The sequence below is a fragment of the Erinaceus europaeus genome, chromosome 13 (assembly GCF_950295315.1).
Source record: "Erinaceus europaeus chromosome 13, mEriEur2.1, whole genome shotgun sequence".
Classification (NCBI taxonomy): domain Eukaryota; kingdom Metazoa; phylum Chordata; class Mammalia; order Eulipotyphla; family Erinaceidae; genus Erinaceus; species Erinaceus europaeus.
This window is the reverse complement of record NC_080174.1, coordinates 88678386-88694997: the sequence shown is the minus strand read 5'-3', so window position 1 is coordinate 88694997 and position 16612 is coordinate 88678386. Positions and strand designations below refer to the sequence as shown.

The 16612-nt window shown below is 43.1% G+C and overlaps 1 protein-coding gene across 2 annotated transcripts in view; it reads right to left on the bottom strand.

Moving 5' to 3' along the window:
* LRRC7 (leucine rich repeat containing 7) overlaps positions 1-16317 on the bottom strand; it is a 583417-nt gene extending 567100 nt beyond the window's left edge. For both annotated transcript variants that reach the window (XM_016189360.2, XM_016189361.2), the window contains exon 1: positions 14605-16317. The gene's annotated coding sequence lies outside the window, so the exon portion shown is untranslated. The remainder of the gene's footprint in view (positions 1-14604) is intronic.
* Positions 16318-16612: the final 295 nt, after the last annotated feature.

Below are 16612 nucleotides of genomic sequence, written 5' to 3'. Positions count from 1 at the left end.
AAGGTACTCTTACTGAATTATACAAAAAGAATTGGAGAATTCTTAAAATTTTATGTGTGCCAATATGTGTCTGCAAAAAAACATATTTTAAGAAATTCAGAGGGCCATACAGTAGCACAGCAAAGTACACATGGTGCAAAGCTCAAGGACCAGCTTAAGGATTCCAGTTGGAGCCCCTGGCTCCCTGCATGCAGGGGGGGTCACTTCATGACTGGTAATGCAGGTCTGCAGGTGTCTATCTTTTTTTTCCCCTCCTCTCTCAATTTTTTCTGTCCTACCCAATAATAATGACAGCAACAATAACAACACAATGATAAACAAGGGCAACAAAAGGAAAAAATAGCCTACAGGATTTGTAGTGTGGGCACTGAGTCCCAGTAATAACCATGGAGGCAAGAAAAAAAAAAAATTCAAAGGCTGAAACCAATTAAAGTTTAAGATACATCTTTTATGTCTTTCCAATAGATCTTTAAATAAAATACATATTTGTAATAAGACCTTAACTAAAAGCATGTTCATGTAACATCTCTGTAATTGTAATACTATATATAACCTGGACTCCAGTCTCATTACAATTTCACTGTGTGTTAAACTGTGAATTTTTGAGGAAATTCTATATTATCTCTAGTGACAAATGGCATACCGAATCCTAATGCAATAATACTCCATTTCATGCTAAACATTGATTACATGTTTAGAGGTGACATTCTTTACTGGATTTACTTAGGGACCAGGCAAACAAGAGATTCTATCACTTCTTCTTCTCCTCCTCCTCCTTCTCTTTCTCCTTCTTTTTGCCTCCAGGATGATCACTGGGGTTCCATGCCTGTACTACAAATCCACTGCTCCTGGAAGCCATTTTTTTCCCTTTTTTTTTTTTTTGTTGCCATTGTTGCTGTTGGATGGGACAGAGAAATCGAGAGAGGAAGGGAAGACAGAGAGGGGGAGAGAAATACAGACACCTGCAGACCTGTGAAGTGACTCCCTTACAGATGGGGAGCCAGGGACTCAAACCGGGATCCTTATGCCGGTCCTTGTGCTTTGCACTATGTGTGCTTAACCCGCCATGCTACCACCTGGGCTCTGATTCTATCACTTTTATAGGTGCTGTGACACAGGAAAAGCAAATAGTGCACCAGACCCTAATGTTACTACTCAGAAGAGACACTCCTCACTTTTTGGCTCCTACTTAATTAGTCAAAGTCAGTTATAAGACAAGCCTAACTTCAAAGACAAACTGAGGAGTACAATTCCATGATGTTAGCAAGGAAGAAAAGGAGAGAGGCAAGAGTAATTTTGAAGATCTTAGAAGCAAAAGTGAAACCTTTCATTCAATCATTTGCTCACCATGCTTTCTTTCTTTCTTTTTTTTTTCCTGCACATGCTTATTGGGTATAAAAGTAAAATGAGTCACTGTGTGTGTTCAAGATTTGGAAGTGACCAATTAAACAAAATTGTTGGTCTATAGTGCAACAACATGGGACCTAACCTGCCCATCCCCCAGATAAAGCTGTTTGACTACCTATCCACTATGGGCTGCCTTTCTATTTATGAAGAGGTTTCTCAAAGCCTCTACTCTTCCTTCATGAGACAGTTTCTCTGTCTCTGAAACATTTTGCTCTGGGCCACACTTTGGTTCCCTGACCGTGAACTTTGGTTTCTTATGACTGTGATCGTACAGCTTGGGAGATGCACAGAGATTTCTCCTTGGACTTTCTGGAATCCCTCTCCCATGTTTCCCGAGAAGGACTACATTTTGCTCCAGGCCACACTTCGGTTCCTTATGACCATGATCGTAGAGTTTGGAAGATGCACGGAGATTTCCCCTGGGACTTTCTGGGCTCCCTCTCACATGTTTCCCGTGGAGAAGGACTACTCTAAGTTGAAGAGCATTCTCCAGTACCCTGGCAGTCCCCAAGAATGGAGATACATGGTTAGTTCTACCCTCCTAATTTGATTCTTTCTTAGATGGGAAGACACTTTTAAAAATGGGTGCCTGCAGCAATCCAGCAGGAACCATCAGAAGCACCTTAAATGGAATTTCGAGGAGCTTTTTGGACTAGGGCACCCTCCGGGGACTCATGATGCTACATGGTAAGATCTGGATAATCTGGTTCAAGTTGTGTTTCATAAGAAAGTGATTTTAATGACTGAATTTTTGTATGACCTATTTTGCTGTGAGTATTCTGAAATTTAATTGACTTAAAAAATGAAAAAATGTTGGATGCAGCCATGATTTCTAGAGACATCCAGAAAGAGTCCAAAAATTGTTTTGTTTTGTTTTTTCTCTTTTGATTTTTTCCGTCTTGGAAACGTTTAATCCTGAAAACTGTATGAGTATGGGCAGGGTAGATAAAGCAATGGTTATGTTAATGATTCTCATGCTTGAGGCTTCTAACCATGGTTCTTTTATTGAGTTTAAACTGTTTAAACAACCTTAATATCATACTAGAAATGACTTCCAATTATAATGGAGTTATCAATTATAGTAAACTTCTAATCTGCTACAAGTTTTGCTTCACAAATAAGTGAATTACAGCTGTCAAGTCTTCACATGAAAAAGCATCTGCTCAAATGGAATCCCTGGAAATCCATTTGGACCCCTGTTCTCTGACATCGCCCACAAGATGGCACGACTACAGCAGCCCCCCCCCCACCCCCGCGAAACCAATGATGTGACCTGGCACAACCTGAAGAAACTGATTCACAGACTCCAAAGCTCACTCTCTACTGAAAAGTGGAATTACAGTGGTTGACCTTCCCCATCGAGGCAGACATGCAGCGTTTCATCCCCTGGCATTTCTTCTGTGGTCATCTGCTTTGGACTGATGCTTCTATCGGACTTACTGGTACATCTCCTGGACACTTTACACAACTTTAAAGCAGTTTCCCTTTACACTGCATGGTTTCTCAAAGACTGACCACAGCAGTCCATGGACTTTGCAGCCAGCAGCCTTGGGACTCTATAGGCCATGCCCCCTCACCTGCAGGCCCTGCCCCCAGATTCAGGAACCCCCCCCTTACTAGGTCCTGCCCCCAGAGATAGGGAACGTCCTTTGAGGCATGAAACGCCCCCAGAGGCAAGAGATGCCCACAGAGGCAGGAAACGCCCTTTGAGGCATGAAACACCCCTAGAGGCAAGAGATACCCCCAGAGGCAAGAAATGCACTTTTGCCTGCTAGGCCTTGCCCTTTGAGGTAGGAAACGCCCCCTCAGGCCTCCCCTTGGCATCACACTGGTTCTTGCTGCTCTCCTATTTGTTCCTCCATGTCTTGTGCCAGTTCTTTTGAAAATGCCTATATGATATAGGTTTCTGTTCACCCCATAATCCTGATACTATGCCATTAGTTAAAAAGAAAGGGGGAAATGTTGGTCTGCTTCTAAATTCTGCTTCTAAGACCCCTTCTGTTGCACTGCTTAATTGTTGTGGTCTATTTACATAATCACTGTGTTACCTGGGAACCACCCTGCCTGCAGGGTATTGGTTTAATCCCCACTGGTTAGATGGAAACTTTCTATGATCTGTTCACGCTCTTTTTTTGCTCCACCCCCTCTCCTAGTCATTTCCTTTCTCTTGCCACTTCCGGTGGAGAGATGCATAAAAGGCAATGTATCTAATTAATAAACAAGATACTGCTTCCCAGCTCAGCCATGAGTCCGTTTGTCTGTCTCCTGCCCGCAAAGCTAGACCGGCAACTGGCGCCCCGAACTGGGACCGGCACAAAATAATGCAAAGATGCAAGGAATAAAATAGACTCAGATACCGGAGCATTTCAAGATGCCTAACTTCAAAGTCTTTGAGTGACTGCACAAACCATACAATTGACAGGCTTGATCATTTAAAAATGAATTGCTTTTTAAAAACAGAATTATCAAAGAACTCTAAAGATGCATTTAACTATGTACATATGCTATGTGTTTGTGTTTATCTAAATACATTAAAAAGAACTTATTAATCAACAATCTTCTTTACTCAGCTTAAAGATAAATTTGTCACTTCACTAAGAGCCAGGACAGAATATAGAAACCCTTCAAGTAGCACACGAGGGCTGCTGTCTGTCAGTTTCATTTGCAGTATAAATGCTAGTAGCTATACTTTTTGTAATATTAGTCCACCAGACTATAATTCTTTATATCCAATAAAATGTTTTATCTTCCACACCAAAATATGATATACTACTCACTGTTAAACATTAGTATTACAAGCAAGTAACATTAAAAGCAATATGCCATCAAATTCCTAGAATCCAAATACAACTTTCTTTTTTTGATTTTTTTTCTTTTTTGCATACTTAATTATTTTCACACATGACTATGTACAGAAATTATATCAGGAAAAAGGAGGAGAAAATGAAGGACATATTCCATCCTAAATGCTAGACTAATTCTGAAAATACAAAAAAGGAAGCCATACTCTGAAGGCTCAAGGTTGTTCTAGTCACTTGCTCAGATAACATAAGCAATAATTATGGCTCTAAAATTAATTGTGGGGACTGACCATTTACTCAGTTATGTCACTGCAACATCATTTACTTTTATTTAGTCATGCACTTGATATGAGAAAGAAATTAGAGAGACAGTGGGAGATAGGGGGAAAGACAGATACCTGCAGCACTGCTTCACTGATGATGAAAGTTCCCCCCAGCTGTTGGGGACTGGGGACTTGAACCTTAGTCCTTGTGCATGGTAGTGTGTGTACTCAATCAAGTGTATCACAGGCTGCCCCCTACATGACATCTTTAGGGCTGATTCTGTACTAATTTTTAAGTAGTAGGAAGAAAAGCAATCTTATTAACGACCAAAAAAATCATAGTTGAGGTGTCTAAAGGAATCTATTTAGGTAGGGTGGTGATAAAAGAAGAACCTGTTCCTGGCACTAAGAGGTTGGCATATATACAATCCTATTTAAGGAAACAGATTTCAAACACACTTTATATAAGTATTTCTATAATTTTTTAACTCATCAGTTAAGTCTTACAGATAAGCAATTTTTGAACTAACCACTGATTTCCTACATATTTCCACAAATGAGCATGTATCCTACCTCAATAGAGAATGTGATTCTGTTAATTCATATGTTAAAATGATAATAAAGCTTACATCCTTGATGGTTTAAAAAAGTTGCAGAGAAAAAACAAACAAAAAAAGTTATAGAGAGGCAAAGGCAGAAAGAGGAAAGAAAGGAGAGTGTGAGAGAGAGAGGGAGACCAGTGATAAGCTTCCTTCATTGCAGCGGAAGCAGGGATCAAACCTGGGCTTTGCAGTTAGCACAGCAGTGCACTATTCAAGTTAATATTCCACTAACCCCCTCCACGATTTTTAAAATGAAAACAAATATACATTGTGCTGCCAGAATTTTTCCCTGTACCAAAAACCAAAAACACCAACATGATCTCCTTGCCTGTTGTTACATGTCATTTTGGTGTCTACTATGGTAGATTTCAGCTTGCATTTTGTCTGCAGAAAGTGAACTTTAGCTCTTTCAAGGGAGAAAAATCTAGCAAGGAAGCAGGGAAACAAACACAAAACACTTTTCCTCCTAAAACTGCATGCTTAAATGACATCAAATTGCACAAACTTAAATAGATTTTAAAAGATAAAATAGGTATTATTATGGAAGTAACTCAAACCTTGGACTGGTAAGTGTTGACATTTTGTCTTATCTCTAACACCTACTTTTAGGACATTCAGATTTTGTCATATAAAGTGGTGTGTGGGATTATATTCACAGATACAGAAATGTGTTCTGTTTCATTACACCCACGAGTCCCAGAACAGTAGACCAAAAACTGGCATGAAGAAGAACCATTCTACAAAAGGAAGCATAGCTAATGTGCGGATATATAATGCAATAGTTTAGTCATCATGGTTTTCTACAATTTTAAACATGATTGTGGTACTAGGAAGCTTTAATTTGCCTTTTAAATAGGGTTATTAGACATGACTAGGTAGGTATATGTTAAGTACATTTTGCTTTTAAACATTTCTATATGTCAGTGCTTGTAAGTCACATACCTATTTTAAGAGATATATTTTTATTTCAGGAACACTTTATATGATCATTGCTAATGTATTTTTCATAGATCAAATCATATCTAAGTTCCAGTAGTCAAAGCTTTTAGATAAAGTAAACTCAGAATTTTAACATTAGAACAATCATTCAGTGAGAAACATGGATATGACATTTGTAATATGGAAGACAAACTAAGTCATAAAGATTAACAGAAACTTAGAAGAGGAAAGGCACTTCAAAACATTCTTCAGAGAAATAACTGTATAGAAAAAAAAAAGAAGAAGAAATGAGTGTCACAAATCCTAACTATATCATACTTTACCTTCCTGATTAGAATGATATTGAAAAACATTCTATTAACTTGAAGATATCATGCTAAGTGAGGAAAGCCCAAAAAGACAAAGATGAAAACCAGATAATGTTCTTTATAGATAGAACTGAAGAAACAAGGATGGTAAAGGAAAACAAAGTGAAACTTGAACTGGGTGTGGTGCATTATACCAAAGCAAAGGACTCTGAGAAAAGAGGGAAGAGGAGGGTAGAGGGGTGTTTGGGTCCTGGTGTCTGATGGTAGGCTGTAACCTAGACTGGAAGAGTGTCTTGAACACACCTACCATGGCAAGATGAGAAGTTGTGCCCATGTGTCAACAGATATACTGTAGACTATTAATTCATTCCAATAAAGTGGGAAATAATAAAGAAAGCAAACAAAAAAGTAAGTTTTATAAAGGCAAAGTATAAAGTATTAAATTACCTAGGGAGTTAAATTCAAGTGGAAAGGTAAGGCAATTGCTAAAAAAAAGTCAAATGAAAACTCGATCCAAAAGTCGAAATAAAAAAGAAATATGGGGGGTGGGTAGGGTCATCATATTAACTAGCTTCAGTGACTAGATTTATTAGAGTTTCTTCCTTGTTGCAAGTTTAGAGGATCCCAAGAAAACGAAGGGTGTGGTTCAATGAAAAAAGTTGTGGAACCAAAAGATCAGGTTCCGTTTTTCTAAGAGAAAAATAAACTCTCATTTTGTTAATGTACTGTCATTTTTCATCTTTATCAGAACATAGCAGGCATGTTTCTATTTCTCTTACCAAGAGTTGTATAAGCCTGAATATGAAGCAGTTTTAGCTGAACATGTGTTTCCTCCTTTGTAAAAGGTGACTCCCTACAGTGCTGTCTGTCTCTGAAGTGTCATGAATTCATGATGTACTAAGATTACAGGAGTGTGTGTGTATACACTGAAAATGAACAGTATATGTGTAGCATACCCAGTGTTCAACAATATGGTACTACCCTAAGGCCTTTGCTAATATTTAACAATCACTCAAAATTTAAATAGGTTAATTAAAATAGCTGTTATAATTGTCTTAGAAAATTAATCACACTTAAAATAGGGGAGAAAAAATTGTAACTTCAATTACAGGGACTCAGTATAACACCTCATAAAAACTGCAGCAAAGGTGGGCGCGAGGAATCACATCATTGCAAGACTGGCCAGCTCCTCATGGGGCGCGAGCGCTTCCACACTATGATCATCATCTCTGGCATTATGCTATTCCACTGCAGAATACTGTGCCCCAGTATGGTTCCGTAGCCCCCATGTCCACTTGGTCGATTCCAAATTATATTCCTCCATGAGGATAATTTCTGGAACCATCCGTTCCACCCCGGTTCCATGGCTGCCAGTTCTTAGCAACATCGCCCCGCCAGATATTCGTTGGGATGTGGCATCATCTAAGTTCATTTCCCACGTCTATGCTCCACCGGACCTGCCAATATACGCGGATATCTTCGCCCACCCTGTCCAACGCTTGACGTCTCGTCATCCAATCTGGTCCCCTATGCCTACACTGAACTTCTCTGTTCCAGACTCTTGGAAACAGAGCTGGCAGTCAGCTGAGGTAAAGAACAAACACCTCATCACAGACCCCTGCAAGCGTCAACCCGGCTTTGACCTAGCACGTTATGATTGGGCCCTCCTCAATCGCTATTGAACAGGCCACGGCCGGTGCGCCGCTATGTCCCATCGCTGGGGAGCCAGAGACGACCCGAACTGCCCCTGCGGCTCCAGACAGACTATGACCCACATAGTCAACGCCTGCCACCTCTCCAGATTCAAAGGAGGTCTCGAAACTTTACATCAGGCTCAACCTGATGCTGTTGACTGGCTACGGAAGAAGGGCAAACGCTAGAAGAAGAAGTATAACACTGATGGACGTATTCAATATCACGTTCATGTGTAGAGTGTGTGATCTCCATCTCAGTTGGTTCTGTAAGATATTAATGCATGGTAAGAAGTACATGGCTAAAGTGTTAGAGGCGAAACACCTCAACAATCACTATTCAAGAAGTCTAGAGAACCGGTGATGGTGCAGCTAGTAATAGCTCACACATCAACCATGTATGAGGACCTGTATTCAAGCCCATGTTTCCCACCTGTGTGTGTGTGTGTGGGGATCATAATCAGTTGAACAGGCTGCAGATATCTCTCTTTCCCTCTGTCATTCACTCCCTCTCTCCCTCCTTTCCTTTGTTCATTTCCCATTTCCTTCTTTCTCCCCCCACCCCCATAACTCGGTCTCTAGCCCCTCCCTTTCTTTTTTTTAAAAAGGGAAGAATTTGGTGGGTTCATCTTGTTGCAGATACTAATCCCCAGCAGCAACCCTGATGGTAAACAAAAGTCTGATTTTAGTACATTTAAGTTATTTTAAGCATGTGTCTTTTTTTGATTCTTTAAATTCAAAGATGCATACTTTAGTTCCACATTCATGACTCACCTTTATCGTGCAACAGATGTCTGTAACACTTGGGCATTGTCTCAGTAAGGCTCACCTTTGGCCTTTCTTTGAATTACCAAATAATTATGAAGTCAGTATTTATAAAAACAATTTGCTACTACAGTGACCCACACTTATTTCTGGTTTTATTTTTCTGTGATTTCAGTGATCTGTAAATATATACTAATATATCTTAAGGGAGAATGCATATTCATATACACAGCTGTGTAGGAGACTTTTTTTTCCCTTTTGTGGCCCTTGTTGTTTAACATTGTTGTTGTGGTTATTGTCATTATTGTTGGATAGGACAGAGAGAAATGGAGAGAAGCGGGAAAGACAGAGAAGAAGAGAAAGACAGACACCTGCAGACCTGATTCACTGCTTGTGAAGCGACTCTCCTGCAAGTGGGGAGCCAGGGGCTGGAACTGGGATCCTTAAGCCTGTCCTTGTGCTTTGCGTCACATGCGCTTAGCCCGCTGCGCCACCGCCCAACTCCAAGGAGACTGGTGTTCTACTTGACTGTCATTTCTTGTTCTTATTCTCTTACCATGTTAGATTTACACATTAATTTTTACCACAGATACATAGAGTGCGTATAGATTCCTCATTATGGAAGGATTCAGGAATTCACTGTGGTTCATATCTTCTGTGCTAAGGGGAAGCACCCTTCCATAAGATTCTCTCTCTCTCAATATGATGATAGTATTGAAACACTACAATTTCTCTTTAATAGGTGAATTAAGTCAAACAACAAAGGTTAGCTGTGGTTACTACCTTCACACCTAATGGGTTTGTATGTCACTCTATCACATCCTTCTATTTCTCCTTATAAAATTCTCATTATGGTAACTATTGTGCCTTTGCTATCGGTATTTTTTTTCCCGTTTCTCTCTTTTCTATAATTGAAACCTGTAGCTCTTCTGTTGTTCTTATACTGCTTTGCCTCTTGAGTAGCATACTAACCTCTGTGTTCTAGTCTTCCAAATGGTAGAATGACACTTCTTATAGGGCTGTTCTCACGTCAAGTACTTGATTTGTAGCAGGTGTTTGTTTAGTAGCTTGTAACTATTAATGCGATTACGATGACAATTTATGCATTATGTTAAGGGAAGTGTGTTCTGGTTCCTGATCATAAGAGCTCACTGGTTTCTGAGCATGATCATCCAACCACAATAGGAGACAGACATATTTAACAATTTATATAGCAAACGTTATAAAGTTATAATGTAACCGTGCTGTGACTATAATCACACATACAAAAACATTACCCTATAAATAGAAAAGCTGAGGAGTCGGACGGTAGCACAGCGGGTTAAGAGCATGTGGCGTGAAGCGCAAGGATCAGTGTAAGGATCCCAGTTGGAGACCCCGGCTCTCCACCTGCAGGGGAGTCACTTCACAGGTGGTGAAGCAGGTCTGCAGGTGTCTTTCTCTCCCCCCTCTCTGTCTTCCCCTCCTCTCTCCATTTCTCTCTGTCCTATCCTCTCTGTTAACGACGACATCAATAACAACAACAGTAATAATAACTACAACAATAAAACAAAAAGGGCAACAAGAGGAAATAAATATTTTTTAAAAAAAAAAGACATAGGAAAGCTGGTTTACATAAGATTTACATTATACTCTTCTGAAGTGTCCAAACTATTTTTCATGTTCCACGTTGTCTTTTGCATGCTCTGAAATAAAATAAACTAGCAATTCTTGGTTCCCTTATTTATATAAAAATTAAGGAAGACTGGCTTATATCACCTACCCTCACATATTAATTTGTAAGAATCTAAGGGTTTGTTATCCCTCTCACTACCCTATGCTAGTTCACTTCAGTGTATACTATAGAGTCATAGATGTTTCAAATAATGCAAATCCTACTCACAAGAATGCCTAAAAAGAAAAACTGCACAAAAGAAAAACACTACTGATTTATGTTTGTGGTAATAACCTTTGAGGTATTGTTGGTGTAAAGCACTATTGAAATTCTGAATTTTCATTAACAGTTCAGGAGTCAGAATTTTAACACCTATGCAAAAGCTATATTGTATGCATTTCCAATCTCTTGTGGACTTCCTTAGAATAGATTTTAATTCCTTCATCGCATAGTCAATTGTTACTTTAATGTCAAAATTCCATTTTTCAACCAAGAAGAAAAACAAAATAACAACAACAACAAGCCTTCACTGAATATTAATGTGGTCCTAGATGAAAATGATGGGAAGAGAAAACCTGAGAATTCTCAGAACCCAGAATCATCTCTCAGTGTGCCTTTCCTTAGAGACATGAATTACTTAATGAACAGCTGACTTGGCACAAACTAAAGGTCTGTTCTGTGTCACAAACTTAAATTAACAGTTCCCCTAAATCCATCTTGTAAATTCACGTGACTTACTAGACTCAGCCAAACAAAGAAGATGCATGATAACTCTACAACATAGTTATTATGACTGGAAGAAGCAAAAATTATGTATTTTACCAATGATGGCATCATTATACTTGTTCTACTCATTGGAAAATGTATATTCTCTAAATGAGAAAATGTCTCAAAATTGTGAAATTATTTAGGTGAAGGAGAAAATTATAAGGATCCAGAAATAACTCAGACAGTAATTTATCAGTAGTTATCCTACTCTAATTTGGGTATGAAATGAAGTTATAATATCATGGAATGTATGACCCATTTTTTACATTTAATGATCAGAAGATAAAATGATAGTATAGTCAGGCAATTTCAAAACAGCAGTTTACACCTGACTTATTTTCAAATTTTCACCTGTTCCAAAAAGTGGTTATTCTGAGTCATATTTAAATAGACCAGGTTTGATGCATGATAATGAAAAGTAATTTCTCTAGAAATTTAATATCTTAGGGAAGAACATGACCATTTAATAACTCTCATAAGGCAATAATAGTCTTAGTGATACTAACATACACTGCCCCAATTATTTAACTCTAAGGCATGTACACTACTGACACACAGAAACATTTAAAGTTATGTTCCATGTATTATAGAGGAAGCAGAGAAAGGATATGCTCCTAGAGAAGAAAGTGGAATGGAATTGTTAATTTAAAAAAATTCAATGCAAACCTAAAAGCGGTGCTAACATTTTGAATGCAACATGGCCCCTGTAATTGGATCAGGTTTATTGCTTTAAGGAATTGTTTCTGAAGCTGAAGCTGCAGGCATGCAGGGACACGTGAAGTAAAATGTAAGGGTTGCCATGGAAAGCCCACATCTTTTCTTGGACAGTCAAGAGCAACAGCAAAAAAACAAAAACAAACAAAAAAAAAAACCTGCATTAAAAACTCTAACCACATATGTCATGAAAATTGATTCTGCCTTCCCTACCATATGATATGATATATTAATGTGATGCAGTGCAGCACAAAACAGAAATCACCCACATTAATAAGACCTTCTGTCCATTAAAATGACTAATAAAATACAGAGTGGAAAAGGAAATAAATCTCCGAATCAGGTAAGTCTAACTATATTTGGGATCTAGCACACATTCTACAACCCTTAAATTCATCAATGATCACACCTGAGGACAGTTCACAGGTCTGGGACACCACCCTTAGAAGCACTGAAGCAAATATTACCAAGTACCACTCGCAGTACACTTGAGTCCTCTCAGTCAGATTTTTTTTCAGGAAAGATAAAGTCATTCCCCATTTTCTCATTCTCCCCTCTGTCAGATAAATTATTTCCAAGCAGCAGACATCTGAGACTGATCTACTGTCTTTAGCAAAAAGCTCAATGATGTCTGGATGGAGGCGTGGCACCTGGACTAAGGAGGTGGCAGAAATCTGTTGAGAATCACAGCAGGTTCTGTGAAGCTCTAGAGAACCCACGTGTGCAGGGGCTGAAGAAAGTTACTGCCTCCTCTTCTAAGGCAATGCTTGACTTTTCAAATAGGTGGGAGGCAAGGGTGGGGGGATGGGAAGTAGAAGATTAAAAAAAAAACCAAACAAACAAAAAACAGGAGAGGTGGGCAGTAAGGGAGAAGGCTTAAGTCCTTCACAGGTGTGCCTACCTATGCTTCTCTCCCCCAGGTCAAATTTGTTATTTTCCTCTCTTAAAGGGGACTTAAGCAGCCGGAATGCTGAGCATCTTAATAGGCTCAGCCTGGAACAAAGAAACCTAGTTCCTAATACTGTATCTCTCTCTGTTGGAGGATCACGTGTCCTGCTTTCGCTGGAATGTACTCTTCTCACCCACACTATAAAATCTCTATTGTGCTTAGAAATTTTGCCCAGGTTATAATATGCTCACATACACATTGTTTTTCTTTCATTTGTTTGTTTCCATCTACCCAGGGAACCACAATTCAACCTATTGCAGGTACACATTTTCTTGCTGACCCAGTTACTGCTGCAGGTGCAGTGTTTAAAGTGTGTGTGTGTGTGGGGGGGGGGTCATCAGGAATAGCAGGTGATGGACCCTGAAGCCTTGCTGCGCCCCCACCCCCAACCCCTTCTAATTCCCTTTGAAGGAGAACTTAGGACATGGGAGACCCAGATGCTTCCTTTCTGATGCCCACTCCAGGGAGTTGTGAAAGTGACCCCTTTCCTTCCTTCCCTTCCTGGGGCTCCCCCTTTCCCTCACAGCCTCCAGGCTTTGTGATCAGAGATCACTGACAGAGCAGCTGGAAGCAGGGTGCTTTATTCAGCCCTGGCAGACAAGAAGTCTGTAATGAAGCAGTTTTTCAGCCATCTTCATTATCATGAAGTCACATTATATGTAAAAGCCACTCCATGCAGCCTCTATTCTCCTCGGGTCTCTCCCCCCCTCCCCCCGAGCCTCCACCCCACACTTTTTTTTTTTTTCGTTTGATTCTGCACACAAGGAGACTCAGGACCTCTTGGTAGCCAATCCGATGGCTCAGGAGCAAGGGGATCAGATGAACACAATGTAAGTGAGATTCCCCAACCGCTTTCCACATTCCATGGGAAACTGGTCCAGCATGCTTAATGACTCCAACATGCCTAAGGGGACCAGCGCTGGGCTCGCCAGCAGTGTGGGTGCACCAGCTTCACAGCACAACACAAAGAAGGTGTGTGGGCAGGACTTGTCTAGCTTAGGGGGTGGGAGGCATGTTCTCCCTGACTCCCAGGGAAAGCTTTCACTCCCTTGTTCTCCCACTTCTTTCTGTCCTCCTGCCAGTCATACACCTCTCCTTCTCCTACCCTCCAAACCGCACCCTTGCTTCAATCTACAAATGGCACAGAGAGATCTGATTGTATTTAAAAAAAAAAAAAAAAAAAAAAAAAAAAAAAAAAAAACCTCTCACAGGAAAAGCAACACCTTTCAAGATAAAGAGACCAATACGACCTGCCACAAGTGTGTGTATGTGTGTGTGTGTGTACTTCAAACAAGCATTTCATCCTCCAAACACCTTAGGGAGGAGAAGCCCACCAACGATATCCAAGCTAATAGGAGAAGAGCTAAAGGCAACCTTATCTCAGTTGATTCCAGCACCCAAACCTGACACTTGCTTTTTTCACTTTCGCAGTACGGAACCTTTCAGGGTCTCCTAGCAGCCCAGATCACACAGCGCTCCCACGCCTCTCCCCCCTATACACAACCCCCCCTTCCATGGAGCACCCCACTCCCCAAAGCCTAGCAAAGCCTACCACAACCCCACTGCCTCTCCAGGCCACCACCGCCAAGCAGCTCCCAGGGAGCACAGAAGCCTCGTGTCTTTTCCCCCCACCCCCACCCGGGCTGGCTGCTGGAGTCCCCCACCCCGGGCGCTCAGGGCCGGGCCGGGGTCTCCCCAGGCACCCCACCTCCCCTGGCCACCCAGCAAGAGAGCGCTACTCACATCGCCAGCGGGAGAAACTGCCCATGAGGTTCAGGTGAGCGAAGGTCGTGCAGTGGAGCTGACAGCGGTTATTCCTTAAGAGTTCTTGGGTCCGCAGTTGAGCAGGTGCAGGGAAGGGGGTGGGGTGAGGATGGGGGTCCTCAGAGGTGGAGAGGAGGGGTGCAGCGGGAGGAGAAGGCAGAAGAGAGGACTACGGGAGTGGGGTGGGGGGTAGTCCAAGCAGGTGCCTCCTTAGACCATGGTGCTGGCAGCCTGCAGGTGGATGGTTCCAGAGAGGTTCAGGCGGGAAGCGGTTCAAGGGGATCCCGAGAGCCGGCCGGCGGGAGGCGGGGTGCGGGCGCGGGAGGTGGGGTGCGCCTCCTCTCCAGCCTCCGCCCGCCCTTCCGCACCCCGCGAGCGAGCTAGCCAACAACCGCAGCGGCAGCGGTGGTGGCAGAGACGCAGCTCCCTTCTTCCCGCCCCTGGAAGGCTGCACAGACAATAAGAAATCCCCGGCCCGCAGAGAAGAGAGGAGCAGACCAGGCGAATCGTGCCCCGGACTCGGGAGCCGCCACCCCCTTGCTGGCTGCCGCGCCTGCCTCGCCTAGCCTGTGCCAGGCGCGATCCCCGGGGACCCGGGCGCAGCCGGGGGCGGGGGGGGGGTGGCTCTCAAGGGCGCTGCGCCCCCAGCAAAGCCGAGGCGATCACGATCTCCGTGACCTGAGTGGGCGGCCGCGGGTCCGACCGACGAGAAGCCCGTGGCTCAGAGGCGAGGTGTCCCCCGGCTTCCACCTCGGGGTTCGCCCAAAGTGAGGTCCTTGGTGCGGTGGCCGGACGCACGGGTGCGGGGACTGGAAGGCGGGCAAGAAGCACTGCTCCTGGATCTTGGCTGTGTCTCCCAGCTCTCTCTGCCACCCCCTCTCCTTCTTCTTCTCCTTCCTCTTTTTATTTATTTATTTTTTGTTTGTTTTATAATTGCTCCCCCCCCCCCTTTCCGACGACGCCAGCTGCAGCTCCTTCAAAGTGTAAAACATGTCAAGGGAATTTTCCAGCCATGGGTGGTGGTGGTGGTGGCCACGTTGGGAACCTTGTGGCCTCTTTGGAGATCTTCTTCTGCTCCGTTTACCTCCACTCCTGAGCCTCCTTTCCCTCCTCCCCACCCCCAGCACAACCTCAAAAATAATAATAATACTTGCTGGAAGAAGAAAAAAAAAATCCCAGTCCGTGCGGAGAGCTGAAATGTTCGTCTCTCCTGGCCAGTCTGCTTTCTGGAGTATGGATGCGCTGCCCCGGTCCCCAGGCGCCCACGGTGCTACGGACAGGTGGCTGCAGGCGCAGCCCCAGAGTCCAGTCCGCCCGCCTCGAGCGCTCCCAGCTGCGCGGCACTCCAGCTCCCGCTCCCGCTCCCGTTCCGGCCTCTGCGCCTCTGCGCCCGGGTGCCAGTGCCCTCACAGCCTGAGTGACGCGGTGCCGGCTCCGCAGGCTGCGCAGCGCCTCCTCGGGGTTCCCTCCCCGCCCCGCCCCGCCCCGCCCCGCCCCTCCTGGCGTGCCTGCTGCAGGTCGTGGATCGCCAGGAAAAGAAAAAGAAAGAAAAAAAGTCTCCTCCTGCAGGTTCTCCAAGAGCAGTCCAGGCAGCGAGCTCTGTGACTGTTTTCACCTGCTCTGCTTCTCCAGGGGTCCAGGAAAGTGCCTGCAGGGCGCACAGAGGAGAGTGGTTCCAGCTGCCCCAGAGGCTTTCCACTGCCTCCCTTCTCCTCTCCTTGGGGAACAACGCACACTCAGTCACACTCACACCACACACACACACACACATACACACACACACACAGCACACACACACATGCCCCCCACACCCACTCCACTCACACACACATTTCACTCTCACACACACCACACACACTCACACACACTCACATACATACACTCTCACACACACACTCACACCACACACATGCCCCCCCCACACTCCAGACACACACACACACATATACGGTCACACACTCACAGCACACACACACTCACACACATG